The sequence below is a fragment of the Phoca vitulina genome, unplaced genomic scaffold, assembly GCF_004348235.1.
Source record: "Phoca vitulina isolate PV1807 unplaced genomic scaffold, GSC_HSeal_1.0 scaffold4, whole genome shotgun sequence".
In the NCBI taxonomy this organism is placed as follows: domain Eukaryota; kingdom Metazoa; phylum Chordata; class Mammalia; order Carnivora; family Phocidae; genus Phoca; species Phoca vitulina.
This window is the reverse complement of record NW_022589707.1, coordinates 11,460,009-11,477,147: the sequence shown is the minus strand read 5'-3', so window position 1 is coordinate 11,477,147 and position 17,139 is coordinate 11,460,009. Positions and strand designations below refer to the sequence as shown.

At 41.0% G+C, this 17,139-nt stretch overlaps 1 protein-coding gene across 3 annotated transcripts in view; it reads left to right on the top strand.

Moving 5' to 3' along the window:
- The window catches only part of CALD1 (caldesmon 1), a 287,920-nt gene that overhangs the window by 163,078 nt on the left and 107,703 nt on the right, over nucleotides 1–17,139 (top strand). For all 3 annotated transcript variants that reach the window (XM_032401519.1, XM_032401522.1, XM_032401520.1), the window contains one exon: nucleotides 11,196–11,289. The gene's annotated coding sequence lies outside the window, so the exon portion shown is untranslated. The remainder of the gene's footprint in view (nucleotides 1–11,195; nucleotides 11,290–17,139) is intronic.

Here is a 17,139-nt window from a genome sequence, read left to right as displayed (position 1 = left end):
CTATAGAGACAGAATATAGATTAATAGTTGCTTCAGTCTGGGGGAGGTAAGGGAGACTGGGAGGAGAGTGATGGCTACAGGGTATAGGGTTTCTTTTTGGGTGATAAAAATGTTCTATATTGATTTTGGTGTTGGTTGCTCAACTTTGAATATACTAAAAACTATCGAATCGTACACTTGAGATGGGTGACTTGTATAGTATGCAAACTCTATCTTAATAACACTGTTCTTTTTAAAATAAAATAAAATAATACTTGATAAAAAATAGATTCTCAATTTAAAAAGCATAGAAGCCATACATGGACAGAAGAGAGGCAGGAAGACCGCATTTGTTGGAAAATTAAATATACATAAAAATTAAGTGCACTGTTTCTTATTCATTGGAGCCCAAACATTTAACATAGTGCATTATAAACGATAGAACAAACATCAGTGCTTGTTGATAATGATAATGATGAGAGCAACGATGGTGGTGGTGATGCTGGTGCAAGTAGTGACAACAGCCAAGCCAGCTGCCTGTCCACAGTCTTTGGACTATTTATTTAGTATCTGCATCATCAGGTCTTTCGTAATGAACGGTAGTTATATCAAAGTCCAGCTGCAGGTATACCAGGATCCTGTAAAGAGAAAGTTACATTTTTCTCAGGAGTTAATGTCTTGTATGTTTGTAGCCACAGGAAGCTTATCAAACACTGACGTCAGCTGCTTTCCCATGAGAAGTCTAGAAATTTCATAATGCCATAAATGACTTTCTCTTTCCTATTTGCTTCAGACAAGTAGAGAACTTTTCATGCTTAAAAATAAACATCTGACCTTCACCCTGCCATGGATACATTCTTACTGCTTCTCCAATCAGAAATTATCTTGCCTGTAAAAATCCACCCTCATTCTTCTGTTAACAATTGAAAGATTTTGGCCAGTACAAATAGCATCATGGATTATTCTTAATTCATTAATTGTTCAAGGAAAAATAGGAACGCCTGCAGCACACACACTGTTTAAAGACATCAAGGCCCTCCCTTCATACTATTATGTAATCTTGTTCTGTTCCATTAAGAATTTTTTCTTCTTCATAGTTGTACAAAAACGGCTCCTCTGAGAACATATATCTAAGCTATATCCTTTGTGTTCCTTGAAATTTTAAGGGAAATTCAACAAAATTCTATGCCACTGATGGTATAGAAATAAGCAAAGGGTCGATTTGATTCATTCTGCTTTCCAGATACAGAATAACAAGGGAGGAGGAAAAGAGAGGAGGTAAGCTCATTAGGGGCCCATAGCGTTCTAGGTGCAATACTAGGCTCATTATATGCTTTCTCATTCATTTATTCCCTCACTCCCCCAACACACTTTTATGGAGCGTATGTTATATGCCGTGGCATATGCAAAATGCTTGGGGTAGAATTACCGATAAAGACCTTGTCCTTGCTGTCAAGAAGCCCGTCCACGTGCAGTGACAGTCCACTGTGACAATACCGTTATAGAGGCATTAACAAAATACTTTGGGACACAGAGGAGGAAAAACCCTCAAGGTAGTTATTATTCTTCTCGTTTTTTTGAGTATAGTTGACACACAATGTTACATTAGTTTCAGGTGTACAACTTAGTGATTTGGTAAATTTATACATTATGCTATGTTCACCGCAAGTGTAGCTACTGTCTGTCCCATTACATCACTATTACAATATCATTGACTATATTCCTTATGCTGTGCCTTTTATTCCCATGACGTATCCGTTCTGTAACTGGAGGCTGTGTCTCCCTCTCCACTTCACCCATTTTTCCCAAACTTCCTCCCCCTTCCCTCTGACACCCATCAATTTGTCCTCTGAATTTACAGGTCTGATTTGGCTTTTTGTTTATTTATTCATTTGTGGCTTTCTTTCTTTCTTTCTTTCTTTTTTTTTAAGATTCCACTTATGAGTGGAACCATGTGGTATTTGTCCTTCTCAGTCTGACTTCTTTCACTTAGCATCATACCAACTAGGTTCGTCTGTGTTGTCTCACACGGCACGATCTTATCCTTTTTATGGCTGCATAATATTCCTGTGTCTGTGTGCATGCGCATGCATGTGTATGCACCAAATTTCCTCATCTATTGATGGACACGTAGGTTGTTTCCATGTCTTGGCTCTTGTAAATAATGTTGCAATAGCATTGGGGTGCCTATATCTTTTCGAATTAGTGTTATTTCTTTGGGCAAATACCCAATAGTGGAATTACTGGATCATATGGTAGTTCTACTTTTAACTTTTTGAGGAACCTCCACACTGTTTTCCACAGTGGCTGCACCAATTTACATTCCCACCAGCAGTGTACAAGGGTTCCTTTTTCTCCCCATCCTTGCCAACACTTGTTATTTCTAATCATTTTGATTTTAAAATAAGTAATTGATATCCAACAAAGAATTTCCTTAAGGTCATACCTCTATTATGACCCCACAGGCTGTATTCTCTCACAATTCTATGCTGCTTTCAAGGGAAAGACCGATGTCCAACCCAACTGAATGGTTTGAAGCTTTATCAGTCCCCAATGTGGTAAATCTGTTTGTTGCAGAATGCCAAGAGAACTTTTACTTTCATTGAATCATTGACATTTTCTTGAATTATATGAACAATTTCCTTAGTTTCTTGCTTTATTTAACCTGCTTGGCTAAATAAATTCTTAACATGGAATCCTGTTAATGCACCTTGTCTCTCTCATCTACTGATTTATATGAATATCCTTATATGTCCATATGCATAATTCCGTAGTAACATGAAAAATGTATCTCATGAAAACCAAGAGACTCCCACAGACATAACAATTTACACTGAAATACAAGTGTACTATGGACAAATATTACTCAAGATACATAGGCAAAAACTTAAATGGGAAACATATGATTTAAATAAGAGGAAACTTTGTGCAAGAGCTTGATGCACATGTGCACCACTGGAGGTAGATTTGGGAAGGTGGGTGGCTGGAAGCGAAGAGGAGAAACAGTGTGGTTAGCGAGCAAAGGGTTGAATGGGCATGAAGTTTCACCACATCTTAACATGATAAGTAGCCCCTGTATTTGAATAGCTTTAGTATGGGCCACTTGCAAAAACATTCAAACTTTCCCTTCTAAGATATAGTAAACCAAAATATATCTATGGAAAGTTCACTAAGTCATTGGTAAATAATCCAGTGTTGACTTCTAATTTAGAAATAACTGGCCAAATTGATCCCAGCCTTTCCGACTACAGTTTTCCCCCTACAGAGTACATTGATTTGTATTACCTTCTTGTTTTCTCTCATTGTTTGTCTTTCTTTTTGTTATTTTATTTTCCTACTGGTATAATATATGACCAGAAATATTGAACTTTCATGATTTTATATATTTTGAGCTCAGAAATTCCCTTTAGTTGTCATCTTTCCCGAGTGAGGCTTCATCTTTTTTCTTCACATGTTATAAAAATAATCTTTTTATTGATGTATAATGTACAGAAAAGTGTACAAATCATAATTGTATAGCATGATGAATTTTCACAAAATGAACATAATGGTATAGTCCCCACCCAGATCAAGAAACAGAACATTACAGGGTGCCTGGGTGGCTCAGTAGGTTAAGGGTCTGCTTTCGTCTCAGGTCGTGATCCCATGGTCCTGGATTGGGCCCTGCATCAGGGTCCACGCTTGGTGGGGAGTCTGCTTCTCTCTCTCTCCCTCTGCCCTTACCCCCTACTCGTGTGCATGTTCTCTCTCAAATAAATAAATAAAATCTTAAAAAAAAAAAAAGAAACAACATTACTAGCACCTGAAAAGCCCCCCTTGTGCCCCCTTTTACAGTCAACCTCCTCCCCTTACGCCCACTGCCTTAGGATAACTGTTATTCTGATTTCTAACACCAAGTATTAGTTCTGTTTTTTAATTTTATGTTAATAGAATCCTCCTGTGTGTGTGTGTGTGTGTGTTGTGAGAGACTTCTGTTATTTGACATTATGCTTCTGAGATTCATTGCCTGAGCAATACTTAGATCATTCTAATAGTTATACAGTATTTCATTGTTTGCCTGCCACAACTTATCCACTTTACCATTGGTAGACAATGAGGTGATTTCCTGTTTGTGGCTATTCTAAAAAGTGCTGCTATGAGCATTCTGTTCTAGTTCATGTCTTCTGATGAATATATGCATGGATTTTTTTAAAGATTTATATATTTATCTGAGAGTGAGAGTGCGTGTGCAAGTGGAGGGAGGGGCAGAGGGAGAGGGAGCAAGAATCCTCAAGCAAACTCCCCACTGAGCGCAGAGCTGATGCAGGGCTCAATCCTAGGACCCCAAGATAATGACCGGTGCCGAAATTAAGAGTCGGACACCTAACTGACTGAGCCACACAAGCACCCCTGGATTTTTGTTGTGTACATACCTAGGAGTAAGATATCTTGGTCACAGGATACACAAATATTCCATTTCGGCAGCTGAAACTGCCAAATATTTTTCCTAAGTGATTGTACCAGTTTAGGCTCCCACAGCAGTGCATGAGAGTTCCAGTTGCTCACCAACACTTTGAATTGTCTGTCTTTTGAATTTTAGCTGTTCTAATGGTGTGTGGTTTTAATTTGAATTTTTCTAATGATTGAGATTGAGCACTTTTTCATATGCTTATTAGCCATTTTAGTATCCTCTTTTGTGAAGTGCCTATCAAACCTTTACCCATTTTCCTATTGGGTCATCTATCTTTTTCTTACTGATTTGTGGGAATTCTTTATATATTCTGGATATAAGTTCTTTGTCAAATATATGTATTGCTAATATTTTTTTCTCAACCTATGGCTTGCCTTTTCCCTCTCTTTATGGTTCTTAATTTTAATACAGTGAAATGTATCAATTTTAATGCTTTATGGTTAGTGATTTACAAAATCTTTTCCTATCTCAAGAACAAGGACATATCCTTTACTTTATTTCTGAAGGCTTTTATGTGTCAGCTTTCACATTTAGATCTACACTCAATCTGGAATTTTTGGAGGGCGTGGGGTGGAGGGTATTGTGTTAAACAGAGGTCAAGACTTAGTTTTCTTTTTTTCCATATGCATACCCAGTTGAAGTGCTGGATGATGTTGCTTTCCTCCAGATGGGGTTAACCTATGTTCTGGTAGTTTAATAGATTTGGGGAGTTCACTTTAGCTGAATTAGGGCTGAGGTGAATTTGTATCACTCCATGGACCTTCAGTCTGTCCCCTCTCTGTGGGTGAACTCTCCAAGGGTCCTATTGAGATTGTGTCCCCAGACACTTTCTTCTTTTTTTTCCTTCCTTCCATTATTTTAATCAAAGCATAATTTACGTATAGTAATATTTACTCCTTTTAGTAGAGTTCCGTAAGGTTTGACAAACGCATACGGCTGTGTAAAAACCACCACAATTAGAATAGAGTAGCTCTGTCCGGTCCAAAATGGTTCTCCTTCTTGAAGTTTTTCCTACTCAGCTCTGGGCAGCTGCTGAAAACTGCGCTGTGCAGAAGTATCCTGCCTGGTTTCTTGTTCTCTGTCATGTTTTTGTGTCTTAAGGATTCAGCAAATGCCTTGAGGGAGAAATCACTGAATGTGAGGCCACTTTTCCAGGCCTTCTTTCTCTCCAGGATGTTGGCCCCTTAAGTCTTGGTTACTGCAGCAGCTCTCTGATGCCTTCAAACAGATTTTTGGTTTTTGGAATGTTACCCAGAGTTTCTAGCTGTTCTCCGTGAGTACTAAACTGCCACAGGCTACTCATTTGTAGGCAAATGCAGAAGCCGGTCTATCTGCATTAAACAGACTCATTAAGACCCTCCTCCAAAAATTTTTTCTTTGGTATAAATCTCAAAAGAGTAAAAGAAGTGTCGTTATTGGCAGCTATGACTACTCTGAGTGTTCAGTCATGGGAAGAGCTTTGGAATCAAACAAATCTGGGTGCAATTCCAACTCTGCTACTTATTAACTGTGTGGTAGTGAATCTGAATCTTTCCTTGCTTTCAGATGGGGCTAATAAAAACAACCGGTTTCATAGTTTTCTTTTGAAGATTAAATGAGATAACAGATGGGTGCTTGGGTGGCTCAGTTGGTTAAGCAACTGCCTTCAGCTCAGGTTGTGATCCTGGAGTCCCGGGATCGAGTCCCGCATCGGGCTCCCTGCTCGGTGGGGAGTCTACTTCTCCCTCTGACCCTCTCCCCTCTCATGCTCTCTCTCACTCTCTCTCTCTCAGATAACTAAATAAAATCTTAAAAAAAAAAAAATGAGGGGCGCCTGCGTAGCTCAGTCGTTAAGCGTCTGCCTTTGGCTCAGGTCATGATCTTAGGGTCCTGGGATCAAGCCCCGCATCGGGCTCCCTGCTCTGCAGGAGGCCTGCTTCTCCCTCTCCCACTCCCCCTGCTTGTGTTCCCTCTCTCGCTGTGTCTCTCGCTGTCAAATAAATAAAATCTTTAAAAAAAAAAAATGAGATAACAGATGTCAAGTACTTTGCACATAGTAGGTATTCAATAAATGATAGATATTATTTTATAATATATTATCATTTCCCTTGGAGCTATAAAATACACTCATCTCTTAGAAATGATGGGGGGATGGAATGGGAGGGTCAGTGGTCCCTGCAACACAGTACCCTTCAGTTGAGCAGCCTGTTAGATGCTAAAAGGGGTGAGCTCATTTGAGCTTGTTTTATTCACAACCATTACAAAGTCATTCACAGATACTGAGACATGCACGAGACATTTTTTTCCCCCCTCGGAAGATCATAGAATTATATACAAACCATGTGAATTGGAGGGATCTTAAATCTCTATTCAAAAAAATTCGTGTTACAGATGAAGGAATTGAGGGCCCTAAAGTGGTTAAATGACTTGGTCAAGGTTGGTTCACTCATTAGTATTTATTTAAGTGACCAAATTCCCTAAGATCACATATTTCTTCCCTTCTAAAACACTCCCAGCTCCCATATTCCACTATAAATGAAAAACAGAGACAATTCACAAGAGACAATTAGTGATGTTTTATTGTTACTGGCTCATTCTGACTAAAACCCATAGATCTATTTTTAAATATTTTAATTTCCATCCCCACAAATTATGTGCCTTCCTGCCAACTACGACTGACATAGCTACTTACCATTCCTTTCCCATTCCAAGGATTATGTCCTATAGCTTTTCATTCTTCTGTTATTAAGAAATATTCTGCCTTATCCTCCAATGCACAAGACTGAAAGGAGCTCACATAAGCCCACGGACAGCAGCTCTCAAGTTTGCCAAGTGAGAGGGGGCGCAGGGGACCTCCATCATTCTGGGCACTGAATACAAAAGTGGCCATGTGCGTCCCTGGCACTCTCCTCTATGGGTAGGGCTAGGTGACCAGCACCACTACCACTGTCATGAGTTCCAGCAAAGACAGCACTTTGAGGATCATTTTTTGGTAAGTCCCCTTGTTTGGCACATCTTTCAGCATTGTGTACTCTGCCAACAGACAGATAAGCCTGAGTCCCATATGGGCCAAGTAACTTGGAAAGTGTTTCATGATCACAGAGCACACAGTCATCTTGTAAAAGCCTCTACCTCATGCCAGGATCCTCAAGGGCTCCTCCTGGAACACTCTTTCCCTAGATCTTCACGTGGGCTACTCCTTCCTAGAAATGTATCTTCAGCCTCGATGTCTTCTCTTTGGAGAGACCATCTTTCACCATGCAACCTCTGGTGGCCTTCCACTGGCCCTCTATGGCAACATGCGGTTTTATTTCTTCATGATCAGAAACACGTGTGTTGTCTCTACTCCACCAGAACACAGGCTCTGGGAAAGCAGTCCTTGCTCATCCCTGTGGGCCCCATCCTGGTGCAGAGTACTCACTCAATGAATAAGTGGATGTGGGCATGTATCCTTTCAATACACCCATCAGGCTGGGTCAGCCCTTGGGTTTGAATACTTTCTTCACTACTTACTAGCTGGGTGAATCGAGGCAAATGACTTAAATACAATGAGCTTCTTAGGGCTAAGACTGAACCTCACTAGGCTGCTATAGAGATCAGATGAGATAGATGTGTACCAGGTGCTTAGCACAAAGGTTGGCACTAAGAGCCCTTAATACATAGTATTTATTATGTCCGTAATGAAAGCAGAGCATATTACAAAAGAGTCATGGAGGATTTTTAAAGATAAATATTAATGTTAAAATCAAGGGGTCCTAATTCAACCACATAAAATAAAATTTTAAAATAATTAAAACCTGGTTCTTGTTGGCTATACAAAGTTATTCGTTTTTATAAAGGATCCCTAATTTAACTTTGTAATAACTACCTGTTATAATTATATATCACCTAAGACCCTCCCCTTCACCCAACCCTTCGGTATCCATTTGGGAAATGGCATCTTTCCGTGAATACTTGTGGTAGGAATTTTAAGGTAGAATTGTAATCACTTTTTGCAAATTTGTACTGGCAATGTTTTTTCATTTGGGTAACCTAGGAAGGTGCTAGTTTCTGTTTCTCATGCTACCGACTGGCTTTAGCTAGGGGTTTTTTGAGGTTTTTAAGAAAATCACTACTCTTGGAGAACTAGAAATCTGATTGAGAGGACAGAAATTTCTCCTTTCCTTTTTTTTTTTTTTTTTAAGATTTTTATTTATTTGAGAGAGAGAGAACGATAGAGAGAAAGCATGAGAGGGAGGAGGGTCAGAGGGAGAAGCAGACTCCCTGCTGAGCAGGGAGCCTGATGTGGGACGTGGTCCTGGGACTCCAGGATCATGACCTGAACTGAAAGCAGTTGCTTAACCAACTGAGCCATCCAGGCGCCCTCTCCTTTCCTTTTATTACACCTTGATTCTCCCAGAGCTAATGCTTTCGTATAAAACCCAGATGGCCCCACATGCCTGAGCAGACGGTTCAATCAAAGGATCAATAAATAGCACCTGGCTGTTTGCCATGGGTTGGGAAGGGGGTTGTGGGGGGAAGACAGGCTAACTTGCCTAACACAGTCCTGCTCTCTCTCCCTTCCCCTCTTCCTTCATCTCAGGTGTTTTCCTTCTTTACCATCCGGTCTAGACTCAGCTTTGCCTACAGAGAATTTCAGTAACTGCCTTTGAGCCAGGTCAGCCGGAATCCATGTGTTGGGCACCGAATTAAAAGCTTAAAGGGGTCCAGTGAATAATAGGCACCCAGGAATCTATTTGAAGTTGCAAGGTAACTAATGTTAGAAAAAGATTTTAAAACAGGGAGTAAGAGCTTCATCAGTTTTGTGGCCCTTCAATTCTAACTTGGCAGGAAGAAAAATGGAGCAGAGACTGCCTTGAAAGCTAATGAATGTTAATATGCACAAAATTTGGCCTACAGTTTCGGGAATTTCATCCATGGTTTCCATTCATTCATTCATCAGATATTTCTTGATGTCCTCCTGCATGCTGGCAGGGGACTAGGAGCTGTAAGGAACCGGATTATGAAGCAGGCTTAGGCAAGCTTTCCACCTAGGAAATGCCTCGCGATTTTTTTTTTTTTTAAGATTTTATTTATTTATTTGACAGAGAGAGACACAGCGAGAGAGGGAACACAAGCAGGGGGAGTGGGAGAGGGAGAGGCAGGCTTCCCGCTGGTCAGGGAGCCCGATGTGGGGCTCGATCCCAGGGCCCTGGGATCATGACCTGAGCCAAAGGCAGACGCTTAACGACTGAGCCACCCAGGCGCCCCATGCCTCACGATTTTATTGTCCCCTTCTCCTCAGGTTTAAAGGAAAGACCTCCAAACTTGGACCCACAGTAGAAGAAACGAAATTTAAGTGGGTTTGAGAGCTCTTGTGACTTTCTGGCTTTGTAACCCGGAAATGTAATTATATGTTTTATCACTCCAACTGGATTTTAGTCTCCTTCAGATGCGGGCCCCCATTCCCAGAATGCTGAGCAAGGAACTTTAGATGTATGACAGAACAACAGTAGATGTGTGCACTTGGGACCAGTGGGAAGAGGTGGTAGAGGTTCAGGGAGGGGAGCTACAGATAGCCTGAGTGGCTGCTCCAGATTAAGGAAAGGAATAGCACCCAGATTTACTGACAAATCTGTGAGCCCCTCAAGGTGCCCTGATCGTTAGTTTGCATAACAGCCTTCCTCAGATGGATACAAACCATAAGTAACATGCTAAGCAGCTTTTTGTTTTGTTTTGTTTTTTTACCTGTGAAAACTGAAATGAGAATCTAGGAATCCAGGTCCAGTTTCTAGCAGTGAGATTCCAAGCCAGTCCCTTCACCTCTATGAGCTTCTGTTTTCTTCCAGTGCCCAGTGGCAGAGGCTGGGGATGGATGAAAGCAAGCTATATTCTTTTTTTTTCTTTTTTTAAAGATTTTATTTATTTATTTGACAGAGAGAGACAGCGAGAGAGGGAACACAAGCAGGGGGTGTGGGAGAGGGAGAAGCAGGCTTCCTGCCGAGCAGGGAGCCCGATGTGAGGCTCGATCCCAGGACCCTGGGATCATGACCTGAGCCGAAGGCAGACGCTTAATGACTGAGCCACCCAGGCGCCCCGAAAGCAAGCTATATTCTTAAGGTCCACTTGAGATCCATTACTCTACTTGGTTAAAGGCAAACATTAAAAGCGCAAAGTTGCATTTCATACTCATACTCATTAGAAGTCCTTGTTGCATTGTGTTGGGAAAGGCTTAAGGGTATAATGGTGATTTAGTCTCACAGTTGTTACTTCTTTGGTCTTTCTAATGTTTAATATTTATTGCTGTGTTCCAGGTGCAGGAGAGTTAACTCTAGATTATCTACTAGTACATTTCTATAATTGTAATCCTCCAGACTCTCCTCTACCCATTAGTCAAGTTCCTGACCATCACCAACAGAAGACTCTGGACAAAGCAAAGGGCCCACATGGTCTTTGAGAGTCTGAAGCTTGGAAGGATTGTGGTTGGGCTTGGAGAAGGGGGTGTCCTTGACTATGTTCTAAAGCCTTTGTCTTTGATTATTGGCATTTGTAGTAGTCCCTGTTCTGTATTAACTATACCACCTTCTCCACCCCATTACTTAGAGTAAGTTAGGGGTTGACACTGGAATAATTGTGCTCATTTTCTTAAAATGCAATTGCACAACATCCGGTGGTAACTTATTTCCCCCTTTAAGGTCCTAACTCACAATAGTACCTGAGGAAGAAATGATATTTTACATTTACATACAGTCTACAGTAACTAAAATTCATTCCACTTAATCATGTTTCCATCCTCCTTTTATACCAGGTATCATTAAAACATTTTAAGATCCTTCAATCAAATTCTACAAGGATTGGTGATCAACCAGAAGGCTCAGAAGTGGACATCTGATTGCTTACCTGTGAGTAGCGTTTATGTGATGGAGGGGTAGGGGAGGCTCTGTTCTTAGCAGTTACATAGCCTCTCTCTGCCTGATTTTTTAAATCCTTGCACCTAAAGATGCACTGTGAGAAGCCAGGCTTTCTGCTATGCTCCTCATAGTTTATTTACCAATTAATCCATCAAGTTTGGAAGGAATTGTTTTTTCTGCTTTGTAATTTGATTTTTTGCTTTGTTTTTTTCCTGCATATATAACATCTTAAGCAAAACAGTCCCAGATCAATAATAATGAAGTCCTCACTTCCGGCGAAGAATGCTGATGACTTGAGGGAATGGAGAGATGATAAGTCAGTCTTCCCCAGTGAATAAGCTCACCTTTGCACAGACACTGGTGATTTCAGGAACAATAAGTACCATTACTTCCGGTGAACCCTCCTCAGCCGGAAGGAGAACTTCCACCAGCTGGAGGGTCTACTGGGGAGCAGAAAGAGGGGATTTCAGAAGGGAGGGGATATGGAAAGTAAAAGAAATTTCACTTGTTCACAGTATTGCCCAGGCTGGCACCAGTAAGAGGGAAAGTTTTTCAGGAATTCAGCGTGGTTCCCAGACAATTGTTGTTTCCGGATTATATCCCTTGCACCCTGTAGTAGTTTGCTCAGGTTGCCATAGCAACATACCACAGACCGGGTGGCCTAAACAACAAAAATTTCCCCACAGTTCTGGAGGCTAAAAATCTGAGATCAAGATGTCAGCAGGGTTGGCTTCTCCTGAGGCCTCTCTGCTTGGCTGGCACATGGCTGTCTTCTCCCTGTGTCTTTGCATGGCCATCCTGTAGCGTGGACACGTGTTTTGTGTCTCTCTGTGCATCCAACATTTCCCCTTCTGACAAGGACACCAGTCATATCAGATTAGGGCTCACCCTAATCATCTCATTTTAAGTTAATCCCCTCTTTAAAAACTTGATCTTCAAATACGGTTACATTCTAAAGTACTGGGGGTTAGGACTTGAACATATGAATTCAGGGCACCACAATTCAATCCATAATACCCCATTATCGTTTGTTTCTAATATTCGGATTTTTAGTTTATTGAAGATGCACTTCCCTCTGATTCTTCTCTCCTGAACTTTCATAGCATGGACATCACTCTCAGAACATTTGGTTATGCTGTGGTGTGTTGTAGTCCTTTGTGTGCAGCTCTCATTTTCCAATAACATGGTGTTAGTTTTGAAATTGAAGAGTGTGCCTTTTACATGTCTCACAGCTGTAGGGAAGTTTTATATATAGTAAGACATTTAATAATATTTATTGAATGAATGAATACATAGATGATTAGATGTAGCCTCTGAACCTACAGTTTATTTGCTTTAAGACTATCTCCAAATGATGATTATTAGTGGTCCTTTCTCCTCATTTGCTGCCCTCTATCACAACAAGTAGAAATAAGACTGGAGAGGGGCTGGAAGAAAAATATGATTAGCTGACCCCAGGAGACTTACCTCTCTTCTCAAAAAGGTGGGAGACAGTAAATATCATGAGCCTGCCCCAGATCCTATCACTCTTCCATGAGAGCGCTGTTCCAGGAGGGAAGGATGATGAGTTTAGATTGGGATTTACTGAGTGTGAGGACTTGTGGAATCTCAAGGGCCTATGCCAGTCTGAAGCTCAGGTGAGAGCTAGAGACAGAGATGTCCCCAGTCATAACCTCTACTTAGGAATTAGAACCATGAGAATGGATGAAGTCATCCAGAGAGATTGCGTGGAGATAGAGGAGCGGTGTTTCCAAAATGCCACCAGAAATTGTACGCAGAAGGTTTTCTTGGTAAATAACAGAAGAACCCTCCCATGAAAAAGAAATCCACATGCTACTTCTAATGAGGGGTTGTAAGAACATATATATTAACTAATGTATGTCTATCTATTTCTCTCTCCTCATTTATTTGGACCTATTTTATTTCTTTTTCTGTCCCCTCCTTTGGGTCTATGCCCCAAACCATTCCTGTGGGGCTTGTCCTCCCCAAATTTGCCAACCTCTAGCTAACTGTACCCATGAGCATGTGTTTGACTCCCCAAGTTTCTGCCAAGGGGGTCTCACACATCAACTCCTTCCTTTGTGGCCATTCTTTTCATCAACCAATCAGAGCTGATCAGACTGGACAATAGGGGAGCCTGGGATTAGATTCCTCAATGTCAAGAGAGACAGAAAGTAGATCCTTCTCAGGGTCAGGGGCATAGACCATCTTGTCTAGACAGCCAGTAAAGGGCTCAGTGGAAGGGAGTGGACCACTTTCACATTGAACTCCTTCCTTAGTCCATTGATCCCTGCTGGTTTTCCCCACTCCTCTATCTGTGCTCTCAAGGAGGCTTTGGCAATATTTTAGAGTTTCACAGCCAGGCCAGAATGGGGGCTGGTGGAGCGTGGAGAGGCCATGGGCCATGATGGCCATAACAATCTTCTCTCTAGGCCCCACCAGCAAATGTCATTTCTCATGGGGCCGTGTTTATCCCAGCACTAGTTTTCCTGCTTTCTGTGATACAAACAAAAGGAGGAAAGATATTTATTCATTTCGTTTATTTTCTGAAGTATTACATTTCTTCCTTTAAGTTCTCTCCTTGCAATTATTTTCTTTTTCTCTCCTCTCTTAGTTATCTTTCTTTAGCAGAACCTTGATCTTTCCTTGGATTGTCTGATGATCAGTGGAAGAAACTGTCTGAGGTCTGGAAACTTCCTCCTTCTCTGCAAACCCCACCCATGTTCTTTAATGAACTATGAGATACCAGCTTTCTTCATGTACCCACTTCCACACTTCCCTCTTGGTGTTCTTTGAGTAGCCAGAAAAAGATGCCAGTTTTTATGCAGCTACCCAGGATATCAATGACACCTGAGTCAGTGATTTTTACTCAAATTGTTATTTACGTAACATGAGAAAAGGGAAATTTTGTAGTCAAGAGAAAATAGCTCTACAATCCATGAATGGCCTAGATGGGGTGTTCCAAATGAATGGTGGCCAGTGGCCAGCATAGGTGCCTCCTGACTGTGTGTCATTAATTTCAGTCAGCTACAAGGTTTGGAGAGAGAGATGATTTTCCTATGAGCATGTAAAAGAAGTGCTTTGAGTGGTAAGGCTTTGCCCTTGTTTAAGAACAGCATAAATGGGAGATTTTATAACCACTGTGGGCCAATATTTTTGGAGTCAGTTGAAGCTCCAGATGGAGTGGAAAGAGAAGTTTCTTTTTTTCTTCCTCTTTTCGTGAGTTTTGCAGAACGAGTCTCCCTGGACACCTTTAATAAAGTGCTCAGTCTCTTGTTTAGTTCAAGTGTGCCCAAGCTTGTTATCACAGGATCTGAAGGGGTCTTTCTTAAAACTAAGAATCTTTTCTATAGAATTCTGGTAGTGGCTCTAGAACCAGCCTGATATGTGAGAATGTCTTGAATCCACTCCTTCCCCAAGAGTCTCACCTTTAGGAGTCTGTGCGTAGGTCCTTGTCATGAGGTATAAGGAAGAAAATACGCAATGAGCCCAAGTTTGGTGAGGGACTGAAAGGACAAAAGGAACACAATCCCATAGTCATCTCAACATTCTGGAAACCTTCATGTTAGGTGGGGTAAGAGGACATTCCAGCATCACCCTATTCGGATTTTGTAACTTTGGCCAAATGATGGCAGTTTCGAGGCCAGGGAATTGCAGCTGGCTTTAGGAGGTGCCTCTGTGGAAGCACACATTCCTGCCTAACACAGCTCTTGACAGAGGGGGTTGTGCCAGGGTGGACAAGCCAAGATGAAGGCCACAGAGGGCAGGGAGAAACATAGACAGTGGTGCCAGGAGCACTTTCTAGAAGAAAGTCTCTTCTAGAACTCCTTTCCAGACTTTTGTTCCAATGGGTATGAGTAAAGAGAAAAAGAATGATTGTGCTATTTAATAGATTTCAACCAAAATGATCAAAAGTCTTACCTGAGGCTCTAACTATGAGTGGATTTATATAGTCCAAGGACATAGTTCCAGCTGCTTCTGAACTCTGCTTTGGAATGTTTAACAAAATGCGGCTGTGGACATCTTGCACTACGTGCAGCCATACTCCAAGAGGATTTACGTAGAACAAGCACTCGGTCAGAGTGGGGACATCTGAAGCAGTTTCCTTCCTACCGTTCTCTACATCCAGGTCCACCTTAACGCCAAATTAAATCTAGATTTTTTTTAATCGACTTTTACTAAGGAAAAGGCAGAGCTGCATTCCCTGACACAGATATTTTAGGCCAAAATTATTACTTGGGCCTTTTTTTTCCTCCTCCTTTTTGCTAATTCAAAACAAAATGTCTATCATTCACTCTAACACCAGCGTTTAAGAGCTGGAGACAAATGGAGTCTGAATATTCACGCCAATGTGGTACAAATGAGCTGTGATTTCAGGATGCTGGCTGTTTCTCTGACAGGAGAAAGGAGCAGTTGACTAGTTTAATATCTTTGGCTGAAAACACTTTCTTATAAAGGGATGGAGAAGGCCAACGTTAATATTGGGTCCTGTTATTTAATGACCAGAAAGGATATATCATGGAATGGGGCATCCTCAGTCTGGGGAAAGTGTGTTTATCATACCCAGAGGATGCAGAGGGGAGAGAGAATATACACACAGGATGAGACTGAAGGAAGGAACTCTTCTAAAAACATTTTCTCCAAGTTCTTCAAAGAATTCCTTCCATAAGTATATTATACCCATGATTGTGAATATGATTCCATCACAGACTTACACCGTGTATAAACATAAAGACGTCTGTCGTAATGAGAGACTCTGGGGATATTTCTAACTGCCTCCCTCAGAATGTGGCTAATGGTTTAGAAATAAAAGATGCAGTTGTAAGTTGGGGTTTAAGGGGGAGGCTTGTGACCACCATTAGCACCATCTGTCCTTTTTCTTGTTCCTCAAACGCATATATTCAGTTACTCATGAATTTACTGTTTCTACAGTATATCGAACTGGACCCTCTCCATCTCAGATGCTATGTTAGGTCTGGGCTATATTAGCAATTCTAGTGTTCCTTCATTCTCTCCTATAAAATGGACTATTTCTTTATTCAATGCAATGGAAAATTTGGTGAATCCAATAATGCATTCATTGACGTAAATTGTGATTTCCAATACTTTTATTTGTTTTTCATTGGCCTCATCTTGGCAAAGAGTCATAATATTTTAAATTTCTCTGCACTCTTGTCCACCTGTCATGCTTAATTATATGGTTTATAGGCAAAACAAGCAATGCACTGGCTAAATCTGTAATTCTTTGCTGCAAATCGCTTTGAAGAATGATGCATAATTGCGCCCGGTATTATTTGTTTCCTAAATTCTGGTTTTCAGGAAACATATTTTAAAGGGGGACATAACTGTAGTTTCAAAGAAATTGAAAATTAAAAGCAAAGTAAGGATACTGTGATATTTTCATGGAATGCTCAAAAGACCCTAAAGTGAGAAATCCAAAGTTGATTTGCCATGAAACCAATGGAGCTGAAACTGTAGGGCCCCTCCCTTGGATACGTCTCTGCCACGACCCTTCTGCGAATGTTTTTTTACATTTAAAACTGTATTCTCTTTCTTAAAGAAGACCTCCCAAATAATCTTCACATCCCACAAATGTGGCTCTGCCCCGAGACCGACACAAACAGATAAACTTAGATGATTGATCTTCACATTTAAAGCGAATTAAATTTTATTTTATTTTATTTTATTTTTTTTTAAAGATTTTATTTATTTATTTGACAGAGAGAGACAGTGAGAGAGGGAACACAAGCAGAGGGAGTGGGAGAGGGAGAAGCAGGCTTCCCGCGGAGCAGGGAGCCCGACGCGGGGCTCGATCCCAGGACCCTGGGATCATGACCTACT